Genomic DNA, 24,993 nt, shown 5'->3' with positions numbered 1-24,993 from the left:
GGGTATTTGTCTTAGCCTAAAATGTGCTGCCTCCTCTATGTAATCAGTTTGGTGATGGCAGATGGTGCTGTGGGAGTCAGTGCTCGACACCATCCCACATGCCTCCTGCTCTTAACGCCAGCGTGGGGAAGGTGAGGTGGCTGCTGCCAGGATGTGTTCCCCCTCAAATATCAGCTCTTTCCTGGACTAGCTTACACTCTCTGCCTCCCTTTGTGCTGGGCTTCACAAATCCTCTCAAGGCTACTTATTCCAGGGCCGGGGTGTCTGTATGTGTGTGTGGCTAACTGTGGGTCACCTTCCACCCTCTTTCCATTCCAGCCCTCCTCCTGCCCATGTGGAATTGAGGAGTTGCCTCATGCTATCTCCAATTCTCTTCCTCCAGAGAAACAACCTTCTTTCATTTCCCCCGTGTACCCCTCCTGCTATGTTAAGCTTAGGCTCTCCTAAGATGCGGGGTCAGGTGGGAAAGAACAGCTGTGATGCTCAGGCTTTGCCCCCCAGAGCTGGCCTGAGATGAGATCATGGCACTCAAGGCTTCTGGATAATCACTGCTTAGTTAATGACTTGGGCAGAGGGCATTTGGGAGTACAACCAGCTCAGGTGAGCGCGGATATCGGCTCAAAGTGGCAGGCGAGGAAGGAAAACGTGCCAGGGGCAGGGGAACTGACCTGAAAGATCAAACACTGTCTCTCTCTCCTGCTCTCTTTCCAGGTGTCTGGAGCACAGTTTCCTCACCCACCTAGTTTGTCTGTTTACATGTAACCAATCCATCTCGGCCTGCCTGCCCTGCCCCTGCCTATGGCGTATTGGTCTGTTTTTATACACATGTACCTCTGTCCTGTTTTTCCATCAAAGCCTCCTGCCTCTTTTAGAGTTGGATTTGCAAGAAGTATTGATGGTTGGGAAAACCTTCCTTACTGAGACATCCCTCAGTTGATAATTCCTGATACAGACCTGGGCTAGAGAGAGGAAGGACACAAAACACCATTAACTGACCAGCTGGGATATTAACTTGAGTGCTTTCCACTCACCTCCAATGAAGCATTACATGAAAGTCCCTTCCACCTGTCTCTAGTGAGACGTTACAGCAATGTCGCTTCTGCCCCTCTCCAGTGGCTTGTCCAGCTGAGGATTCTTTGGCCCTTTTGGAAAAACTTGGGGGATAATTCTAATGCCCAAGCAAATATTTTCCTCACAATAAAACAGGCTCCATTATCCCAGGCCATGTGCTAGCTCTTGTTGCTGTGCTCAGAGGTCTGACTGGGGATAGGTTACAGCAGAGGGAGTGGTGAAGCCCTTACCCACGCCCCACCAAAAATCCCCAACTCCACCCACAGTCTCAGAGTACCTAGAGGTCTGATAAAAGGACGAGACATGAAAGAGTTCATAACTGAAACTGACATCTTAAGGGTTAGAATTAACCCCGCAGTGACCGGAACAGGAGCTCTTAATGCCACTCTCAAGACCAAAAGTCTGCTTTGTGTATTGGATCAATGAGCAGAAGGGAATGGAAAAGGAATCTCTGTACACACTATGTGGTGGGTTGGGCCAAAGCTGCTCCTCTGCAGGGCTGTGATAGAGGATGAGACCCCTGGGCATGCAGTGGTGAATCTATGGGGTTCCTGCACCTTCCTCTGAAGCATCTGCTGCTGCTGGTGGTCAGAGATAAGATGCTGGGGTAGATGGTCTGACAATTCCTATGCATCTGCAGGCCACTTCACTGCACCTCTACCTTGACATAGGGTCACAATACATGCCTGCCTTCCACCCACCTGACACACAGCGTGACAGCAGAACCCACAGCAATTAGTTCCACTGTACTTAAGACCATCAGTGTCGACAGGATTGGGGCAGCATTTGCAACATAGCAGCGGCAATGTCTAACACTCTTCATCAGTAGATCTCAAAGCACTTTACGTAACTGTCTCCATTTTACAGAGAGTACCTGTCCAGTGCTCTAACCACTAGTCCACACCACCTCCCTATACATAGTATTATTATAATTTCACTCCAGACTGCACTGGGTCTGTGTTCTGAAGGTCTCTTCCACAGCCCTGAAGTCTAGAAGTTGAATGTTAATGTTCAGTGGGAGTTTCAGTATAGAGCTGGTTGAAAAAAAAGGGATTTATTTTCCATACATATTTTAAATGAAATGAATTTGTTTTAATTTGTGTGTGTGTGCGGAATTTTCAACTTCATCAACCAAATGACTCAGAATGATTTTTTTCTTTTAAATTCTTTAGTGGGAAAACTGGAACCATTTCAAACACATTTTTCACACTGTTCAAAAATCCATTTGCCATCAACAGAAAAAAACTTTTAAACAAGCTATTTTCCTTCCACCCTGCTTAGATGTTAAGGAAACTGATGAGCCTTCAGGCTGTTCTACTGCAAACTGGCTTGATCTGAGCCCAGACTGCACTGCCAACAGGCACCGGTCCTCACTACTATGTGGGCTAAGAAAGGGATCCAGAGAAAATTCTCCATTTCCTGCTTTGCTTCATTAGAAACTATGACAGGGTGGTGACTTCCTGTATTTTCACAGCCTAGAAGCATCTGCAAAGGCCAGCAAAAGTAGATTTCTGACTGATTCCTATTATTACTGCCAGCAGCACTTCCTGTTTGCTAGCTGGGAACAACTGGTATTGTCTGTTTTGTAACTGGAAAGCAGAATCTGAGGGAATCCTCTGGGTTCTAAATCTTTTTATTTACCCTGTAAAGTTATCTTCCATCCTGATTTTGCAGGTGTGATGCTTTTACTTTTTTTTTCTAAATAAAATTCTTCTTTTAAGAATCTGATTGATTTTCAGTGTCCTAAACACCAGGGATTTGGTCTGTGCTCACTTTGTTAATCTAACTGTTGGTATATTATTCTCAAGCCTTCCCAGGAAAGGTAGTGAAGGGGGGATATTTTTGGGGGGATAGGGCTTCAAGTGGCCCCTCCCTGAATGTTTATATAAATCATTTGGTGGTGGCAGCAAAACTGTCCAAGGACAAGGAAAGGAATTTATGCCTTAGGGAAGTTTTAACCTAAGCTGGTGGAATATAAGCTTAGGGGGCTTTCATGTGGGTCCCCACATCTGTACCCCAGAGTTCAGAGTGGGGAGGGAACCCTGAGAGGCCCCCTGTCTGGGAGTCTAACTAGAAGGTTTAAACTGGTAGGAGACCCTATCTGGGAATGTCTTGCATGCAGCCTTCCCACTGCTGGCAACAAAAGTAACTACCGAGGGAATCACAGACTTGGAATAGGAGCTATTCAAGCTAAGCAGCAAGAAAAGAACTCATTAGCACGCCCAGAAATTTAAAACAAAGCAGCTCTGTGTAATTTGATTGAAATGAGCAAACAGGATGTAGGGTTAAAGTGGACCCCATTCAAGCAAACCTATACAAATGGAACAGCGCCTCCACCTCCTTCTCCTCCTACCAGCTCTTCCCTGAGCTCTCACTAGTGACCTCAGGTACATATTACATTTCCTCACTCCTGTTCTCTTCAGTTTAGTGGTGCCTAGAACAGTCCCTTCCTGTAGTTAATTCACACAGGGGCATTTTCCCCCTCAAAGGGAGATCGGTGTTTGGCATTCTCTGCCCCGCTTCCAGGCTTTGGTGCAGGACTCTTGCAGATCTCAGATCATGTATGTTGTGAGCTCTCAGACCTTGACTGAAGTGTTGGGTGGTGTTGAAGCTTTAACAAGGATGTTCCTTCCTCAAAATCTTCATTAGTCATAGGAGTGATGTAGGTGTCCAGATAAACTAAAATTATAGAGCCAGCTCTTCAGGTGATGGTCTGGTCTAAAGGGTTTTTAAACAGTCTTACTAAAATCTCCTTCTCTTCTCTGCGGGCTATGTGAAGTCACTAGTTCAAGAGTTTTCCAGGGCAGATAAGACCTGAATTTTTGATGTAAACAAACAAGCAGAAACCTCTCTCACACACACTTTCAGGCCTTCTTTATTCATTATCAATAGAGCTGGGTGAAGAAAGGGAATCTCCTTTCACACAGGATTTCGATACTTTGAAATCTGGTTTCATTCCAATTAGGAATGAAAACCCAACATTTTGAAATTCTTTGCAAATGAAGCCTCTACCCTGGGGCAGTCTGCCTTGTGTAATGCCATGGAGCCATGGGCCCTGGAAGCCCCGGCCTTCCCAGCCTCAAGGCAGTCTGGTGATGTCATGGTATGAACCCCCACTCTGAACCTTAGCGTCCAAAAGATGGGGTACCTGCATGAACTTCTCTAAGCTTAATTACTAGCTTAGAAATGATAGAGCTGCCACCACCCAAAAATCATGTTTCTGTAAAATCAAGATGGAAAATGTTACAGGGTCTTTCCGCTTATAGACACTAGCGAGAATCCTCCCCCCAGCACAAATACAGGTTGCAGCAAACAGAGATACAATCCTTCCAGCAAAATACACATTTGCAAATAAAGAAAACAATCAAAAGACTAAACCGCCTTTCTAATTGGTACTTACTAAATTGAACAGAAGAGGCTGTTTCAGAAAATTGGAGAGTCTATATACATGTCTGGTCCCTCTCAGAACCCAGAGAGAACAAAGAAAAAACCCCAAAAGCACAAACAAAGTCTTCCCTCCACTGAGATTTGAAAGTATCTTGTCTCCTGATTGGTCCTCTGGTCAGGTGTGCCAGGTTTACTGAGCTAGTTAACCCTTTACAGGTAAAAAGACATGAACCCTTAACCATCTGTTTATGACATGCCCCCCAAATCGCAGACAGTGGGGAACCTCACTGGCGGTGATTTCTTCCTAGAACTTTAGAATAAACAGATTAAGACAACACACGTACCTTTACATATACTACTAAATATGTAAACTACAAGACTTTTTACATTTGAAGGACAATTCTTAACCAGTTGATTGTGGGAAACTTTTACGGAAGAGTGCATCAGCTACTTTGTGAGAAGCTCCTGAAATGTGTTGAATTTCAAAATCAAAATCTTGGAGAGCTAAACTCCATCGAAGCAGTTTTTTGTTGTTTGCCTTGGCAGTATGAAGCCATTTTAGCGCAGCATGGTCGGTTTGTAGCTGGAACCGCCGTCCCCAAAAGTATGGGCGTAGCTTTTCCAGGGCGTACACAATGGCATAGCATTCCTTTTCACTGACTGACCAGTGACTTTCCCTCTCAGACAGTTTTTTGCTGAGAAACACGACAGGATGGAAGTTGTGATCTGGTCCTTCCTGCATTAGAACTGCTCCTACACCACGCTCAGATGCATCTATGGTTACTAGGAATGGTTTGTTAAAGTCCGGGGCCCTTAGCACAGGGTCAGACATGAGCGTCGCCTTAAGGTGGGTAAAGGCCTTTTGACACTCATCAGTCCACTTAACTGCATTCGGCTGGGTCTTTTTGGTCAGGTCCGTCAGTGGGACAGCGATTTGGCTGTAGTGTGGTACAAATTGCCTGTAATACCCGGCCAAGCCTAAGAAGGACTGGACCCATTTCTTTGACTTTGGGACAGGCCACTTTTGGATAGCATCCACCTTGGCCTGTAGGGGGTTTATGGTTCCTCGACCCACCTGGTGTCCCAGGTAAGTCACTCTGTTTTGGCCTATTTGACACTTCTTGGCCTTAATAGGTTAGTCTTGCCTGCCTGATGCGCTCAAAGACTTCTTGTAGGTGTTCTAGGTGTTGGGGCCATGAATCAGAAAAAATGGCCACATCATCTAGGTAGGCGACTGCATATTCGCCCAGTCCTGCTAGTAGACCATCTACCAACCTTTGGAAGGTGGTGGGTGCATTTCGCAGCCCGAATGGAAGCACACTAAATACATACACCCCCGCATGGGTGATGAATGCTGACCTCTCTTTGGCAGATTCATCTAGCGGTACTTGCCAGTACCTCTTGGTTAAGTCTATTGTAGAGATGAACTGGGCACGTACCAACTTCTACAATAGCTCATCAGTGCGTGGCACTGGATAGTTGTCTGGACGAGTTACTGCATTTAGCTTATGGTAGTCGACGCAAAAGCGTATTTCCCCATCTGGCTTGGGTACCAGAACCACTGGAGATGCCCATGCACTGGTAGATGAGCGGATTATACCCATCTGTAGCATGTTTTGGATCTCCTGTTCTATAGCAGCTTGGGCATGAGGAGACACCCGATAGGGTGGGGTTCTAATTGGGTGAGCATTACCTGTGTCAAGGGAGTGGTATGCCCGTTCAGTCCGTCCTGGGGTGGCTGAGAACAATGGGGCGAAGCTAGTGCACAGCTCCTTGATCTATTGCTGCTGCAGACGTTCCCGGGTTGTGGAGAGGTTCACCTCTTCCACGCCACCGTCACTTATTTCTTTGTAGTAGACACCATCAGGCCACTCAGCGTCATCTCCTCCCTGGACTGTAAACTGACAAACCTGTAAGTCTTTGGAATAAAAGGGCTTGAGAGAATTAACATGGTATACTCTGGGCTTTAGGGAGGAATTGGGAAATGCTATGAGGTAGTTAACAGCTTCCAGGAGCTCTTGGACCGTGAATGGCCCTTCCCATGATGCTTCCATCTTATGGGCCTGTTGCGCCTTCAAGACCATAACCTGGTCTCCTACCTTGAAGGAACGCTCTCTGGTACGTCTATCATACCAGGCCTTTTGCTCTTTCTGAGCATTCTTCAGGTTTTCTTTAGCAAGGGCTAAAGAGTGTCGGAGAGTGCTTTGTAGGTTGCTTACAAAGTTTAGAATGTTAGTTCCTGGAGAAGGCGTAAACCCCTCCCATTGCTGCTTCATCAACTGTAATGGCCCCTTAACCTCGTGGCCATACACAAGTTCAAACGGTGAAAACCCTAAACTGGGATGTGGTACAGCCCTGTAGGCAAACAGCAACTGCTGCAACACTAGGTCCCAGTCATTGGAGTGTTCATTCATGAATCTACGTATCATGGCCCCCAAAGTTACATTAAACCTTTCGACCAGGCCATTGGTTTGATGGTGGTAAGGGGTGGCAACCAAGTGATTCACCCCATGAGTTTACCACAGATCTTTCATGGTTCCTGCCAGGAAATTAGATCCTGAATCTGTAAGGATGTCGGAGGACCAACCTACTCTGGCAAAAATGTCTGTTAGGGCCCAGCACACAGTGTTAACGCTGGTGTTGCGTAGAGCTACTGCTTCTGGCCATCGGGTAGCAAAGTCCATGAAAGTCAGTATGTACTGCTTTCCTTTGAGGGTCTTTTTTGGGAAAGGACCCAGAATATCCACAGCTACTCGCTGAAATGGGACCTCAATTATGGGGAGTGGCTGGAGAGGGGCCTTGACCTGGTCTTGGGGCTTTCCTACTCTTTGGCACACCTCACAAGACCGGACATACTTGGCAACGTCCTTGCCCATCCCCTCCCAGTGGAAGGACTTCTCCAACCTGTCTTTGGTTCTGTTCACCCCAGCATGGCCACTGGGGTGATCATGGGCTAAGCTTAAGAGCTTCCCCCGGTACTTAGTTGGACCCACCAACTGTTTTTGCGGATGCCAATCTTCCTGGTGTCCACCAGAAAGAGTCTCCTTGTATAAAAGTCCTTGTTCTACAACAAACTGGGATCGATTAGAAGAGCTGAGAAGTGGTGGGGTGCTCTGTGCAGCCGCCCAAGCTTCCTGAAGGCTGTCATCTGCTTCCTGCTCAGTTTGGAACTGTTCCCTTGAGGCTAGAGACACCAGTTCCTCCTTAGACTGTGGACTTGGGCTTGGTCCCTCTGGGAGCGATGTAGGTGACGGGGTTGTTTTCGTTGCTGGTGAACTGCTCTCCGCTGGTGCATCAGGTGGTATTTCAGGCTCTGGCTGAGTCTCTTGGGTATGCTTGTCTGCTGCTTTTGCCAGTTCAGGCCCGCTGGCGCCCTCTGGCATTGGGGTTGAAGATGGGTTTGCAAGTGCTGGCGTCAGTGCTGGCAATGGTCCTGGTGCTGGTTCCTTTTCCAGTTCCTGGTCTGGGACTGGAGGCACTGTGGCTGTTGCCGTCATTGGCAGGGGATTCGGGTCCACCACCTCTATCTGGGTCTTTGGTAACACAGACGGGGTCCTTGTGGACGGTTCAGGAACAGGAATGGGTCTGGAAGCTTGCCTGGCTTGGCTGCATGTAACCATTCCCACTCTCTTGGCCCGCTTTACCTGGTTGGCCAAGTCTTCCCCCAGTAGCATGAGGATGGGATAATTGTCATAGACTGCAAAAGTCCACATTCCTGACCAGCCTTTGTACTGGACAGGCAGTTCAGCTGTAGGCAAGTCTACAGCTTGTGACATGAAGGGGTAAATTGTCACTTGGGCCTTTGGGTTGATGAATTTGGGGTCCACTAAGGATTGGTGGATAGCTGACACGTGTGCCCCCGTGTCTTTTCACACGATAACCTTTTTTTCGCCCACTCTCAAAATTTCCCTTCGCTCCGAGGGTATTTGAGAGGTATCTGGGCCTGGGGATTTTTGGTGTGATAGTGGTGTAATAAACTGCACTCGGTTGGGGTTCTTGGGGCGGTTGGCCTTTATATGTCCCAGTTCATTATATTTAAAGCATCGCCCAGCTGACTGGTCACTGGGCCAATGTGGGTTACCGGAGACTGGTGTGGTGGGACAATAGGGAGTCTGGGGCTTTCCTTGGGTTGTAGGTGGGGTCTTGGGTTGCCCTCGGGTATAGGGTTTATTGTCGGTGTGCCCCCTGTGATATTCGCTCCCCTTGACAGTAGCTTTTTTCTTTTCTGCCACTTCCACCCATCTGGCTCCAATCTCCCGTGCCTTGGTTACCGTTTTGGGCTTCCCATCTAGGATGTACCTTTCTATTTTCTCAGCAACACCCTCTAAGAATTGCTCCAATTGTATTAGGAGGTGCATCTCGTCCAGAGATTTAACATTGGCTCCTGATATCCAGGCATCATAATTCTTTCCAATGTGGTAGGCGTGTCGGGTGAATGACACATCTGGTTTCCACCTTAGGGCTCTGAACCGCCGACGGGCATGCTCAGATGTTAGCCCCATTCTGATTCTGGCCTTTGTTTGAAAAAGTTTATAATCGTTCATGTGTTCCTTAGGCATTTCAGCCGCCACCTCTGCTAAGGGTCCACTGAGCAGTGGCCTCAGCTCTATCATATACTGGTCTTCAGAGATGCTGTAGCCATGGCAGGTCCTTTCAAAATTATCTAAGAAGGCCTCAGTGTCATCACCTGCCTTGTAGGTGGGAAACTTCTTGGGATGGGGAACAATAACCGGAGAAGGGTTGTTAGGGTTGGCTGTGTTCTTCTCCTTAGCCTGTTCTAATTCCAGGGTCTGCCGGTGGGCTTCCCTCTGGAGTTCTAATGCCCTCTAGTGGTCAGCCTGTTTTTCTCTTTCTCTCAGCTCCATCTCTTTTTCTCTCAGTTCTATTTCTTTTTGTTTCCTCTCCATGTCTTGCTTGTGATCTGCTTCTTTGATTTGTCCCTCTGCATCCAGTTTTGCCCGTTCCTGTTTCAGGGTGTCCTTGGAACTCATGGTTCCTGCTTTCTTATGCTGGTTGCTCCCTCTGCTGTTCACTGCCTGAAATGCTGCTTTTCTGCTGCCTCCTTAGGGTTGCTTAGCAACAGAGTTCCTCTAACCCCTTTTAACTAGCCTTTGCCCGACAGTTAAAAAAAAAACAAAAAAACTTTCATTTGCAAATGTGTTTCGTTGGTGTTTGCTGATTCACAGCTGGAGTCCCTTTGTTTAACAAAAGACCCTCGTTAAACCTAATGCTTCTGCCTTCAGAGTACTCAGAAGGAAGAGAGAAAAGGGGAAAAAAACTGCAGACTTTTGCTTTTAAATTCTATCCCACCTCTCCCACCATGTCAAGGTATGAACCCCCACTCTGAACCTTAGCGTCCAAAAGATGGGGTACCTGCATGAACTTCTCTAAGCTTAATTACTAGCTTAGAAATGATAGAGCTGCCACCACCCAAAAATATCATGTTTCTGTAAAATCAAGATGGAAAATGTTACAGGGTCTTTCAGCTTATAGACACTAGAGAGAATCCTCCCCCCAGCACAAATACAAGTTGCAGCAAACAGAGATACAATCCTTCCAGCAAAATATACATTTGCAAATAAAGAAAACAATCAAAAGACTAAACCGCCTTTCTAACTGCTACTTACTAAATTGAACAGAAGAGGCTGTTTCAGAAAATTGGAGAGTCTGTATACATGTCTGGTTCCTCTCAGAACCCAGAGAGAACAAAGAAAAAACCCCAAAAACACAAACGAAGTCTTCCCTCCACCGAGATTTGAAAGTATCTTGTCTTCTGATTGGTCCTCTGGTCAGGTGTTCCAGGTTTACTGAGCTAGTTAACCCTTTACATGTAAAAGAGACATGAACCCTTAACCATCTGTTTATGACAGGTAAGCTACCCTGAAACTGCAGACCCAGGAAGTAGTGGGGTCTCCAGCCCTGGGCAGTCCAGCAGACAGGCTGCTGAGGAGCCAGGAGGGGGCAATCTGATGGTAAATGAGGCAGTTTTGAAACCTACCTGGCAAAACATTTTGACTCAGTGAATCAGCAAATTCTGATGAAAAAATGTTTGGTCAGAAATTTGCCAACTAGCTTTGATCCAAAAGAAGCAAAAAGAGGGCACACACTCTTTTTAATATTAAGTTTTGCAGGTCACCTTAGTCAATCATTAGATTCATTGAGTTTAAGGCCAGGAGGAACCTTCATGGTCAAATAGCATGACCTCCTGCAAAACACAAGCCAGAGAACCTCACCCAGTAATTCCTGAATCAAGCTCATAACTTCCATTTGAGAGAGATATCCAGTGTTGATTTAAAGACTTCAAGTGATGGAGAATCCATCACATTCCTCGGTAATTTATTCATTGGTTAATTATCCTCACTGTTAAAAATGTGGACCTTATTTCTAGTCTAAATTTGTCTGACTTCATTCTCCAACCACTAGGTCTTTGCTATGCCTTGTCCTGCTCGGTCAAAGATCTGTCTCCTCTCAGATCAGAAATCAGGATGGAATCCTGCCCTTCAGTGTGTTGGGTATGTCTCCTTTCTTTGGAATGGTGAACTGGGATGGTCTAGGATCAGGAAGACATATTCCACACAATCTATTTCCTGAGAAAAAGCAGTGAGGGCTACTGGTGAACATGTCTTTCTCATCTTCTTTGCATTAATAATAAAAATAGAATTAATAATAGAGCAACAATTCCAGGACTGTCAGGCAAAGACTCATGCAGAGAGATGGACTTCCTAGCAACCTGGTAGGTGGGAGAAGATCAGCTGCTTCTGCTAGGCTTTTTTAGCTAAGCCAGTGATAACGGAACCTCTTTTTGAATAATAATCATTTTAAAAAACATCACAAACTACATCACTTCTCGTGTTATTCTATCAAGGGAAAAAACATCCCCACTGTGAGTAAAATGAGGCATAGAACATACTTTTAGAATACAGATGAATTAACAAGAAAATGCTCCATCAGCAAAGAGGTGATGGTTAGAGGGGGGTAAATTCTCTCTTTAGTCAACTGCCTACTGAGTACTTCTCTATCCTGGCCTCCTTCAGGGCAAAAGATGCTTTAATTGCAATTACAGTCATAGAATTGTAAGCATTAAAGATGAAAGAGATCTATTATGCTATCTAGTTCCACCCCCTGCCACCAGCCAATGCAGGATTGTCTTCTAAAATCTATTCCCTGGTGGTATTTCCATTCTAGCTTTAATTGTCCCAAACAACAGGGCTCCCACCACTTTCCTTGGGAGATTATTCTACAGGCTTTGAAGTTCTCACTGTTAGGAACACATTTCCTGATCTCCAGTCACATTTTCCCTTTGCTCAATTTTGTGCCATTACTTCTAGATACTCCCTATTGGGCACATGGTGCTTTTTGTGGGGGCAAAATGATACATTGATAAAGACACAGAAAGGAAAAGAGAAAGCTGAGGAAAGGAACAGCAGGGAAGGGGGATGGATGGAAAGGAGGGAAAGCTGAATGAGTCATTTACATGTCCATGAGAGGAATAGTTTATGATCAAGTGGGTGTGTGGGGTGCCCTACTTTGTTTTGGTGGGGTTATTTACTTGTGCTCCCTGTTGGTTTTAGCTCTTATTTATTTATTTATTTACTATTACTGTTGCTGTGGATTTTGAGGGCTTTTCTAATCCATTTAGGATGCTTGCCTATTACAAAGGCTGCAGAGATACTGTCTGCTACATCCTTTGATTGTTCTAGCTCTGGATTTAAATGCCATGTCCCTGTTTTCATGTTCAGCTCCATCTGTTAATAGAAAAGAGAACTAGCTCTTATCACTGTTATTATCATGACAATCTTCCCTACACTGATCAATTAAAATCTGTTTTTTTTTTCCTCGTTCCCTCTGACTGCCTTTTTTTCCTTTTCCTTCTTTCTCTGTAACATCTTTTCTTTCTTCTGGCAGCTTCCTCCATTTCTCTCTGAAACTTTTCTCTCTTTCCCTAGCTCCCTTCATACCACATTCTCTAATTATTTTTGTCTCTCTCCCCTGCCTTTTCTCTCTCTTTTTGTATTGATCTCTCTATCTCAGTTTATCTGTTCCTCTCCCTCCCTCCCCTAACTCCACTGATTCCTGGATGGGCCACAAAGATGCTCTTGTATTCGCTCTGAGGAGAACAAGATTGCAGTGTTGGCTCTGGCACTGTCAGCATATGGGACGATGAGCCAGCATAACCTGCCTGCACACAGAGCATTCACTTGTCACCACTTTTCTTGTGTGCTGACTGAAAGGGACAGTAGGAATTTCATCCCATTTCCCTAGCAGAGAACATCAAGTGCAAAATTAGACCTGCGGAGCCCCAAACAATTTCAGAAAGCAACAGAAATTGGGGTGGGTGGGAAGGGCTTGGCAACTGGGCAGGAGACAGTGGAAACTGTCACTGTGGAGCAGAGAGTAAGGTTTTGGGCAGCTGGGAGAGGGTTTGTCTCTGGAGGATGGGGAGGGAAGATTTCAGAAGCTGTGAGAGGGTCAGTTTGGCACTGCAAGGAGAGAGGGCTTCAGAAGCTGGTCGGGGTTTTGGATGAATGTGCTTGTCCCTGGGAGTGTTAGAGAGGGTTCTGCTTTAGATCACCTTTCATGTAGAGTTGGTGGGGTCAGGCAGATGGGAAGGTTTGTGCTAGGTTGGAAGGTGCCAGCAAGGGCCCCTGCACCTCAAAACTTGGCTTATGCCTGGGGTTGTCAGCAAGGAGCATGATTTTTGGACAGGCTCCTCAGGATTAGCTCATCTCCTAGGAGAGGGTAAGGAGCAGCTGGGATTGACTAGTGGGATCTGTCTGGCCATTCCTATAAGGACTCTGCTTGACCCAGGTGGGATGTAAGTCAGGAGGTTTCTGGAGTACGAGGACATAATTTACAGCTCTCCCTGGAACGATCATATTAGCCTCACTCTTTGTGGGAAGAGACAAAAATGTATTTGCCAAACGATTGGATGGTGAATGGTTCACGCAGCCTTTCACCTCCAGGTCAGCAGTTCCAGTCTGGTCCCAGGCCAGTGGACCAGGAAATAAATACCTCCTGACATGTGTTCAGTGGCTTCCGCAGAATTAGCTGAAGGGTGTTTCAATCCCGTTCCTAGTGGGACAGATTTCCACAGCACAAAGCCATCATCCCATCATGGGCTAATTGCCTAGCTCACCAGAGAGGCCCAGGATTGACAGGGCCATAGAGACTGAACTCCCCACATCAAACCTAAAGGCTTCTCCTAGAGTCAGCATTGAGATACATCAGTGAGCTGGAAATTTTCAATGCCGCTGGCTGAGTTGTGCCTGTGATGGGGATTTCAGTTTCCAGGCCTGCCAATCTAGCACCTTTCCTCTCAAACCAAATTACTTCAAAGCTGTAACTGCTGCACTGATGTTATTTACCACTGACCTTTTGGGAGGAGGGAATGTACGGAACGAATTCTGAAAAGCTGTTCATTGAGCTCGGCGCTTCCCATCTGCCATAGCGAAGGCAGCAAGGGGGTGGGCAGCAGGGGCTTTGCTATGCTTTTGTGCTGCCAAACCAACAAAAATATTGAAATTTGCCAGTTAATATTAGTCATGTTAAATGTCAACGTCTGGAGTGGGGGTGGGGGAGAAGCCAACACCTTGGCAATCTGTGAGTCTGTGAATCTGGGACTTGATTGGTTTTTATTCATTGTTAAGCAAATGCACTTTCATTTATATAAGGAGATCATTTAGCTAATGCATTACAAAATCTGTTCCCACTGCTTTTGTTACAATCTCCCCTCTCCTATCTCCTCCCTCCAATAAGTTCACCTTAACTGCTAAGATAAAGAGGACAAGACCAAGGACGAATGCCCCGTATGCTCATGGGAAACCTCTCAATCTAGATTGCATCAGTTTGAAAGCCATGGTACCAGTCCTTCTCCTGTCTTTGCAAAGACTCCTCTGGAATCAACACCACTGTGGTTCCACTGTGCAAGGGGGTGTAGCAGAGGTCCATAAAGGGAGCTCAGCTTTGTTGGGACCCATGCAAACTGGCATGCAGGGGGCAGGTGAGATTGAAGTGGTTTGCGGAAAAAATGGGGCTGGAGAATTCTTGTTATTACAGTAGGACCTAGAGGCTCCAGCTGAGATGAGGGCTCCATTTTGCTAGGCACTGTACGTTCACATAGCAAAAGAGATTCTGCTCCTACATGGAATCCCCCCCGCAACCCTCACTTCCTCCTCTCCCCTATGGAGATGGTGTCATAAACAGATAGCTAAGGGTTAATGTCTCTTACACCTGGAAAGAAGTAACCTGAAACCCCTGACCAGAAGTAACCTGAAACACCTGACCAGAGGACCAATCAGGAAACAAGACTTTTTCAAATCTGGGTGGAGGGAAGTTTGTGTGTGGGTCCTTTGTTCTTTGTCTGGTATCTGTCCCTCTCGGCTATGGGAAGGATTTTTCTCATCCGGACAAATATCCAATGCCACGCACAAATGAGCTATTGGAGAAGTTGGGACGTGCCCAGTTCATCTTTATAATAGACTTAACCAAGGGGTACTGGCAAGTACCGCTACATGAACCTGCCAAGGAGAGGTCAGCATTCGTCACCCATGCGGGGGTGTATTAATTTAATGTCCTTCCTTTCGGGCTACGAAATGCACCCGCCACCTTCCAGAGGCTGGTAGATGATCTACTAGCAGAACTGGGAGAATATGCAGTTGCCTACCTCGATGATGTGGCCATTTTTTCGGACTCCTGGCCCGAACACCTACTACACCTGGAAAAGGTCTTTCAGAGCATCAGGCAGACCGCACTAACTATTAAGGCCAAAAAGTGTCAAATAGGCCAAAACAGCGTAACTTACCTGGGGCACCAGGTGGGTCAAGGAACCATAAACCCCCTACAGGCCAAGGTGGATGCTATCCAAAAGTGGCCTGTCCCAAAGTCAAACAAACAGGTCCAATCCTTCTTAGGCTTGGCCGGGTACTACAGGCGATTTGTACCACACTACAGCCAAATTGCTGCCCCACTGACCGACCTGACCAAAAACACCCAGCCAAATGCAGTTAAGTGGACTGATGAGTGTCAAAAGGCCTTTACCCAACTTAAGGCAACGCTCATGTCTGACTCTGTGCTCAGGGCCCCGGACTTTAACAAGCCATTCCTAGTAACCACGGATGCATCTGAGCGTGGTATAGAAGCAGTTCTCATGCAGGAAGCAACAGATCACAACTTCCATCCTGTCGTGTTTCTCAGCAAGAAACTGTCTGAGAGGGAAAGTCTCTGGTCAGTCAGTGAAAAGGAATGCTATGCCATTGTGTACGCCCTGGAAAAGCTATGCCCATACGTTTGGGGACGGCGGTTCCAGCTACAAACTGACCATGCTACACTAAAGTGGCTTCATACTGCCAAGGGGAACAACAAGAAACTTCTTCGTTGGAGTTTAGCTCTCCAATATTTTGATTTTGAAATTCAGCACATCTCAGGAGCTTCTAACAAAGTAGCTGATGCACTCTCCCGTGAGAGTTTCCCAAAATCCAGTAGTTAAAAAGTGTTCTTAAAATGTAGAAGTCTGTTAGTTATATACTTAGTGGTATATGTAAAGGTGCATGTGTTGTATTAATCTGTTTATTTTAAAGTTCTAGGAGGAAATCGCCGCCAGTGAGCTTCCCCACTGTCTGCAATTTGGGGGGCGTGTCATAAACAGATAGCTAAGGGTTAATGTCTCTTACACCTGGAAAGAAGTAACCTGAAACCCCTGACCAGAAGTAACCTGAAACACCTGACCAGAGGACCAATCAGGAAACAAGACTTTTTCAAATCTGGGTGGAGGGAAGTTTGTGTGTGGGTCCTTTGTTCTTTGTCTGGTATCTGTCCCTCTCGGCTATGGGAAGGATTTTTCTATTTCCTGCTTTCTAATCTTCTGTTTCCAAGTTGTAAGTACAAATATAGTAAGGCAGTAAGGTTTCTATTGTTTTCTTTTGTATTTACATGGGTATAGTTGCTGGAGTGTTTTAAATTGTATTCTTTTTGAATAAGGCTGTTTATTCATATTTCTTTTAAGCAATTGACCCTGTATTTGTCACCTTGATACAGAGAGACCATTTTTATGTATTTTTCTTTCTTTTTACATAAAGCTTTCTTTTTAAGACCTGTTGGAGTTTTTCTTTAGTGGGGAACTCCAGGGAATTGAGTCTGTGCTCACCAAGGAATTGGTGGGAGGAAGAAGTCAGGGGGAAATCTGTGTGTGTTAGATTTACTAGCCTGACTTTGCATTCCCTCTGGGTGAGGGGGGAAGAGAGATTAGCTCTTGGTACTTCTGTTTTCCAAGGCTGGAAACGGGGAGGGCGAAATCCCTCTGTTTAGATTCACGGAGCTTGTTTCTGTGTATCTCTCCAGGAACACCTGGGGGGGGGAAGGGAAAAGGTTTATTTCCCTTTGTTGTGAGACTCAAGGGATTTGGGTCTTGGGGTCCCCAGGGAAGGTTTGAGGGGACCACAGTGCCCCAAAACACTCTAATTTTTTGGGTGGTGGCAGCTTTACCAGGTCCAAGCTGGTAACTAAGCTTGGAGGTTTTCATGCTAACCCCCATATTTTGGACGCTAAGGTCCAAATCTGGGACTAGGTTATGATATGGTGGCAGGGGTGGGATAGATAGAATCCAGAAGCCAGTAGGAATATTATATTTTTCTTTTCTCTGCTAGGGGCTTTTAAGCAGAGAGGAACGGTTTGGATTTAAAAGGAACCAGAGAGAATTTTTTTTCTGCTCTCTCTGGCAGTTTTTAGCTTGCATATTAAGCAAGGAACCATTAAGGGACTATTACGGGTCTTTTGTCACACAATAGCACTCCCATTAGGAGTCAAATACCAGCACTATACACATGCAAATAAAGTGGTTTTTCTGGTTTACTTTACATTGAAAAGATTAGCTAGAGGAAGAAAGGGAAAAAGGCACTGTTGCTAGGCAGACCCCAGGAGGCAACAGAGCCTGCAGTTCAGACAAGAAACACCGGAGGGCACCCCAACACAAGAAAACAGGAACCATGACTTCCAAGGAAAAAAGGGAGGCAGAAGAACAATTCAAAGAAGCTGAACACAGGCGACAACTGGAAATAAAACAAAAAGAGATGGAACTAAGAGAAAGAGAAAGAGAGGCGGCCTACAAAAGAAAACAATAGAAACCTTTCTGCCTTACTATATTTGTACTTACAACTTGAAAACAAAAGATTAAAAAGCAGGAAATAGAAAAATCCTTCCCATAGCCGAGAGGGACAGATACCAGACAAAGAACAAAGGACCCACACACAAACTTCCCTCCACCCAGATTTGAAAAAGTCTTGTTTCCTGATTGGTCCTCTGGTCAGGTGTTTCAGGTTACTTCTGGTCAGGGGTTTCAGGTTACTTCTTTCCAGGTGTAAGAGACATTAACCCTTAGCTATCTGTTTATAACAGATGGCCACAGATGCTACTGCAGCTTTAGGACTGCATTAGCCTGAGCACAGCCTTTCTACAGCCACTCTACAGCCTGGGGCTGGGCACTGCCTCAGTACACTCGCTCCATATGAATGAGAAGAAACCATTCCTATCAGAGAGGATTGTTAGACTGCGCACCAGTCTCCCAGGGGAAGAGGTAGAAAGCCCTGCTGCTGAAGTCACTAAAAACTCACCAAGACAAAGCCACAAGGGACATACTGTAGAGAACCACCATACAGTGGAGGTGGGGGCGGAAAGTGGACCAGATGTGACATAATAGGCTTTTTCCACTTAGGAACTTTTTTTCCTGATAAGAGGTCCAATGTCTCTGGTTTGCAAATGAACTGAAATGGGATGGACATTCCTGTTTCTCTCCATAGCAGATTCCTTTAGACAAAGGTACGCTAGTAATTTATGTAATGGGCCAAAACATCACAGTTTAAAAACAATGACATGGCAATTACTGGGTGATTAGTGTAGAATAGTATTGTGGTTTAATAAGGATTAGTTCCCTTATAAAACTCTGGATTGGCCTGTCCGTTTCCCTTCCTCCTTTACCCATCTCAGATGGGTGTAGGAGTGGAGAAGGCTCCACAGACTGAAAGCAGCAAATTGGGTTAAGGTCAATTGTTCTCTCTTAAGTTTGGGGCTGAAATTAAAATAAATTAACTAGTGCCTCTGGCATCACTGGCTTTGCAAGCCAAAAATATATGTCCATGCATAAGTGTGTGTGCGTCTACAGAGACATGGAGAGAACGTGAGAAAATGAGAAAAACATACTGCACAGGAAGAAGAAAGGAAGAGTCGCTTGGCAGACTGAATGGCTAGAGGGATTAAGGAATTGGTTATAGAAGCTTTTATCTCTAGGAATCAGTCTGAATTTAGTCTGAGGTTGGTAGTGCCGGAAGAGTTGTTCCCATCTGACGACTGCTGTCTGATAGCCTATGTGAAATGGGTTAGGTAACCCATTCCATTCCCTAGTGGACAGGTGTCCACATTCCACAAACAAATCCAACACAACTGATGCTGTTCTCCCCTTTTCCATCTGCAGTCTCAGCAGGAGGGCTGGGGACTGAAAGGCCCAAGGATACCGTCAGCTGGTAGGGGTCTCTCCAGAGCGAGCGGGTTGCACAGTTGCTGAGGGTGGTGTGCCTGGGAAGTGTTACTGCTTCTGTCAGTTGTGCCCCTGTTCTTTGGGGATAGGGGATTCCAGCCTCCAGGATTATCAAGCCAGCTTGTCTAACCACAGCTAAATCACGTAAAAAAAAAATTAAGAATGAAACTACTTAATAGGGGTTTTATGAAGCGCCAATAAATCCTGTTATGACTGACAGCCACACTAACAGCATTCAGATTATATTAATAATCTTCTTTCAAATCCCTCCCAAAACTCACTTCTCTTGCAAAACCTGCAAACCGTTAACCCATATCAATAAAAAGACTGTCACTTAATGTGCTTGTTACCAGATAGATGCTCTAAGACAGAACCTTCGTATGAGCCTCTCGGTGCATTTGGTTTTGTCTGTCTATTGAAGGCAGGGAACAGCTCTTTTTCTATGCCTTATTCAGTGCCAAGAGCACTGTCAGTCCCAAAGAAAGACTTCTGCCATGACATATCCCCACCAACTGACCCTTTCCCCCCACTTTATCCCCCCCACACAGAATTTTTATCTTTAAAAAAATCCTTAGCAGAAAGCAAATAAAACTGGAAGCTGAGGTGCAGAGACGCAATCCGGATGAAAACACATAGAAATCACTATTCGAAGAGACATATTAGGCCAACCCCCCTCATCTCCAATTACTGCAGAACATTCCCCACACAGTTTGTTTTCTAGTGCTTTGTCCAATCCTATCTAAAAGTGCCAACTTTCTAGGGCTTCCACTACTTCCCTTGGGAGACTGTTCCACAGACTAAGAAATCTTGCTCTTAGGGAATGTTTCTTAAGATTCAGGTGATGTTTACCCTTTGCTCAATTCTATCCTATTGCTCCTAGTGACACTCACACTGAACAATTCCTCCCCCTCCTTAAAAGCAACACCTTTCAAATACTTGTGGTCTGTTATGTACTCAACATTTTTAATCTTCCTTCTTTGGTCAATTATTCCCATCACCAATAATTTTAGTTGCTTCCATCAAGTTGCTGACATCTTCCTCTTCCTCTGCCCTCTTCTTGGCATCAGGTGCCAAAAACTGAATGCAGTATTTTAGAGGCTGACTAATCAAGCTGTGTCAAGAGAGACTATCATTTTTCTACTTCATAATGGGATGTTTTGTCTTGTATTAGGTGTAGGGTGATCATATGTCCCTGTGCTGAATACAGGACACCTGGTAAAATTACTTGTATTCAAGAGAGTTCAATGGCAATCAATTGTACAAATGTTCAAATTAACATCAAGTTGACTGAGCCTCTGTTAAAAAGAAATACTGCGTAGTTGGATTATTTTTATTTACTTTTTTATCTTTAAGACTTTAGGGTTCACACGGGGAGGGGTGACATACGTAACCCTACCCCCTTACCCCTCCACACACATGGGGGTGACCTACACTCACTCCCATAAACGGAGGGAGGGGGTGACCAACTGACCCAACCCTCCCTGCCTGGTGTTCTCCACCCTCCATCCCTGGCTGGGCCCGCAGGTTGGACCTGCCTGTCCTGGTACCTGGCATCACGTCTTCCCGAGGCAACAGATGGGGTAGGGGCATGCAGGGTCACCTGACTCCCTCCCCAGATTTCTGCCAGGGTTCACACCAGACTGTGGCCAGCAGCAGCCTTTCCACACTGTGCAGGAAGGCAGTGATGGGAGCTGCTTCCAGCAGCAGGCGGGGTGAGGAGTGGGGAAGGGGTGATCTGGCCTGTGTCTCTGCAGAGCTCTTCTCTCCCCTCACCCACTCCCATGTGGCTGGAAGCAGCTTGTCCCTTCCTGCATGCACAGTGTCAAGGCAGCTAACACCTCCAGGCTGCTGCTGGCCATCGCCTCTTGTCCCCCGGCTACAGTGCGGGCAGGAAGGAGTTAAGCCCTAAGGATGCATTGTGCACCAGGATCCAGGGAACCTGACTGCAGGGGCTTCAGTGAACCCCGCCAGAGAGAGATGGCTCAGCAGAGGAGGGTGCCTGGGGGGACAGAACAGTTCCGCGCTCCTTGGGGTGTGGGAGCATGGGGAGGGGGTGAAGAGGATGCTAAGCCCCTTCCCTGGGGGGCTGCTGTGGAGCCTGCAGGGTCGGGGCATGAATGGGCTGGATATTGCTTTTCCCCTCCCCCTGCCGCCAATCCAGAGTTTAGCTGAGGGGCAGAGAGGCTTCCCCGTGCCAGAGCTGTGCAGGGCTTTGGCACATGCAGGGCTTGGCTCCTCTTGGGGCCGGTGTCCTGGGCCAGAGGGTCTTGGGCTTTCTTAGGGTGTCGGCCCAGCCAGATGCAGTGAGGGAAGGAAGGAGCCTGCTTGCCAGGCTGCTGGTGAGCTGAACGCTCTGATCAGGGGCTGGTTCGCCACACAGTGCTGAGAGTGGGATGCGTCCTGCTGGGAAGGAAATGGAGGAGCAGCAGGGTTGGGAGGGTGAAGGGGCAAAGCAGGTAGAGGACAGTGAGAGGGGAAGCATGTCAAGGGCCGATGGGTTGGCAGTAGAGGTGACATGTAACCAGTCACCGCATGGCGCCCACCTGCACTTACTAGCCACTGCAGCTCACAGCGCACAGCCAGTGCCTGCCAGAAACAGGACGGGCAGCAGGCCCTGCCGGCCAAGAGCAGGCATGCAGCAGGGGCTGCGCTGATGGACCAGCAGGGGGAGCAGCCGGCCCCACGAGCTGCATCTTTGCCCCGCCACTAGCTTTGCATACCCACCTCCATCGTTAGCCACTGGACCCCAACACACAGTGCTGGTAAGTGGGCGGCTGACAAACAGAGATCCAGCCAGCAACAGGACCTGCCAGTACTGATGGGGTGGGGGGAGACAGAAAATACAGGACAATTTGCCCATTTTTAAGAAAAAGCTGGGACACCTGCAGGAGGGCTTAAATACAGGACTGTCGCTTTAAAAACAGGACGTCTGGTTACCCTAATTAGGTGTGACCAAGTGCAAGCCTATTGTGTGGGCTCTCTAGGAACAGTGAAATCTCAGAATGTGGAATAGCCTCCCCAAGGGAAAGTGGAGAAGCTCAATAGCTTCTGACATTTTGTACTGCACCAGACAAACAACTGGATAGTACGCTACAGGCGACAGCCTTGCAGCACGGAGATTAGATGTAATCTAATAGACTGTCTCCACTTCGGACTTCTAGGGTTTAATATTATGTTGGACCATCACATACAGTAAGTTCTAACTGACATGTTTTTCAGGCTAGAACCAAAGAAGCCTTATCCCAACCTGTCTGTGACATACTATCCTATCTACTCAATTGCTTGATCCCTTGGCCTGGGTCTGTGAGGTGCTGAGAATTTATTGCAAAGTATAAACAGTCTTGACTCCCAGAAGATACAATACAGAGCACACTCTTGGTCCACTTGCCACCATCCTTTGATGCACTGATATTAACCTCATATCATCAAGTGGATACTTTTACATGGTTGTATCTCTCTGCCAAATGCTGCTTTCATTTGTAAACTCACTGAAGCTATCCAAGTTTCACTGGTGCAACTGAGAGCAGAATTTGGCCCTCTGTGTACATATCTGTCTCTCCCTCTTTACTATGTCAGTGCAAATAGAAATAAAGAAACAGAAGAAGGAAGGTCCCCCAATGACAGTACCTCCCCTCACCTTGCCCCTCTTAGATTCATAGATTCTAGGACTGGAAGGGACCTCGAGAGGCCATCAAGTCCAGTACCCTGCCCTCATGGCAAGACCAAATACTGTCTAGATCATCCCTTGCAACTGCCATTTGAATTCACAGAAAACAGGTCAAAATAGCTCATATATTATACAACACCCCACCATCTCCTGAAATGGAGAGCTGTTTTTTGGAGGCAAAGAATTATGACTTATGTTATGGCACATAATGGTAAAACTAACAGGCATCACATTATCCACTTTGTCATCTCATGATGCTCAATGAGATGAAATGTAATGTACACCCATCATCTGGGCTTCTGTGTGTTGTACTGTCCTTCTCTATGGGTTTCTGTGTGTGTGTGTGTGTGTGTGTGTGTGTGTGTGTGTGTGTGTGTGTGTGAGAGAGAGAGAGAGACTTTTCCTCTCTACCCCTGTGTGTGTGTGTCTAGTTGTGTTTGTGTTTCTCTCACTCAGTCTTTGCATTTTTCTGACCCTCTGCCCATGTGTCCCTCCATTCTGGGGAGTTTCTATGGGTATGGTGTGTCTGGCTCTCTCTCTAGATGGATCTTTGTCTCCTTGCATGTGTGTCTCTGTCCCTTGGTGTGTCTGTCTCGCTCTGTGTATGTGACAGTCTTTCCCTCTGTTCCTATGTGTGCCTCTTTCTCTCCTCTGTGTGCGTGTTGCTCTCTAGGAGCTCACTAGTTCTCCTCACTCTGCATATCTGTGTGGATCTGTAATTCCATGCATGTTTCATAGTCTCTTCCTATGTGTGTGCACTTGCCTCTCTCTTTGTCTCACCAGCCATCTTCCTGCATATCTGTCTCTCCCCGGGTCTTTGTTTGTCTCTGTCTCTTCTTGTGTTTTTCTGCCCATCTGTTGCATGGATAATCTGAGTGGCTACATGTGTTATGTTAGCTCTTTCTCTCTGTTTGTGTATCAGACTCTCTCTCACACTGTATGTGCCTAAGTATGTTTCTCTTCTTTTCTGGTTTTTTTGCATGCAAAAAGTTATCCCTGATGATGGTGTTTCTGGGAGAGAGATCATCCCTGTCCACCCATCTCTAGATTCTATGCTTACAGGATTCCCCAGACATATAGCTCTCCTCCTTCCCGTGTGGAAGACGATGAACTGTCTTCATGGCACACTCTTCCCCTGCCCCCCCCCAATCCACTAAGAGCCCTCCAGGGGTTGAGAGACCTTGGAGTGGAGAGGTGAGTTCGGACAGGCATTGATATCAGCTTGGGTTAAATTTTCATTCTCCCCACATCACTCTCCCATGCTGAGAGCTCCCTTTTCATTCATAGATAGAAATGAGTGGGGAATCCCTTGCCAGGGATCCAGATGGGGGGATCAGTCGGCCCTGGAGTCAGTCACAACATCCAGGTTTCTATACAGATGTCTCTGGCCTTTGGCAGATCTTCTGAGATCCGTACAGATCTTGGGAGATCCTTGGGTTGAGTGGCAAACCCATGCTCATTCCACAGGGGAGTGGCAACCCTTTACTTGCTATAAGAAACATGTCTCCTCATAATGTACCCAGATGACATGCTACACAGATTGGTAAAATCCTGACCTCACCAAAGTCATGGACTTCAGTGGGGCCAGGATTTCAGCTCTTGAAGATACACAAATCCATCAGTATCTCTCAGCTCGAGATCTAGCCAGAGGGCATCCCAGAAAGAAAAGAGACATTTAACTCACTTTGCAAAGGTGTATATCATCTCTGAGATTGCCATCTGCCACTAACAAAATGAGAATTCAGTTTGCACACACAGACCCTCCCACACCTACCCACCAAAGGGAACAGCTGTTGTAAGTCTTTAAGTAAGGCTCGCTTTCATCCACTTGTAACCAGACTGGAGACTGAAACCTGGGCAGTGACCCCAAAGGAGGGACAGGTAGAGTAATAGCACTGCAGGCAAGCAGAAAATGACCCAGGGCCATTTCTTGAGTGTAAACAAAAATGTTCATGGCCTCACTTTCATAATTCATTATTTCTTATGTAAGCAATATTCATTATTGTTATTAATGTAATAAATTTGTAGCATATTCTACCACCTTGCTCCCAGTGAGTAATACAGGGCTTACTCCACAAGCAGTCTCATTGCAATCAGTGACATAACTTGATAAGTAAGGAACTACTCATCATGTGCGAAGGCAGCAGAATCTAGCCCGACTAACTCCATGCTACTACCCGCACTCACACCAATAGGACTATGGGCAGAGTGAGATGCTACTCTGTGGGAGCGCTGGTGGCCTGCTCTAGCCCTGAGTAATTAATAGTATTGATATGTGGGGAATGGAGACATGGATTCAAAACAAACTTGAGGGTGGAGTTGAAAGAGATACACATCCCCATTT

General features: G+C 46.4%; 1 protein-coding gene across 1 annotated transcript in view; it reads right to left on the bottom strand.

The window, feature by feature from the left end:
• NPTXR (neuronal pentraxin receptor) overlaps positions 1 to 24,993 on the bottom strand; it is a 44,575-nt gene that overhangs the window by 15,164 nt on the left and 4,418 nt on the right. The window lies entirely within an intron of this gene.

This window comes from Gopherus flavomarginatus, chromosome 1 (genome assembly GCF_025201925.1).
Source record: "Gopherus flavomarginatus isolate rGopFla2 chromosome 1, rGopFla2.mat.asm, whole genome shotgun sequence".
NCBI lineage: Eukaryota > Metazoa > Chordata > Testudines > Testudinidae > Gopherus > Gopherus flavomarginatus.
The sequence above is the reverse complement of the archived record's forward strand: the minus strand, read 5'-3'. Positions and strand labels throughout refer to the sequence as shown.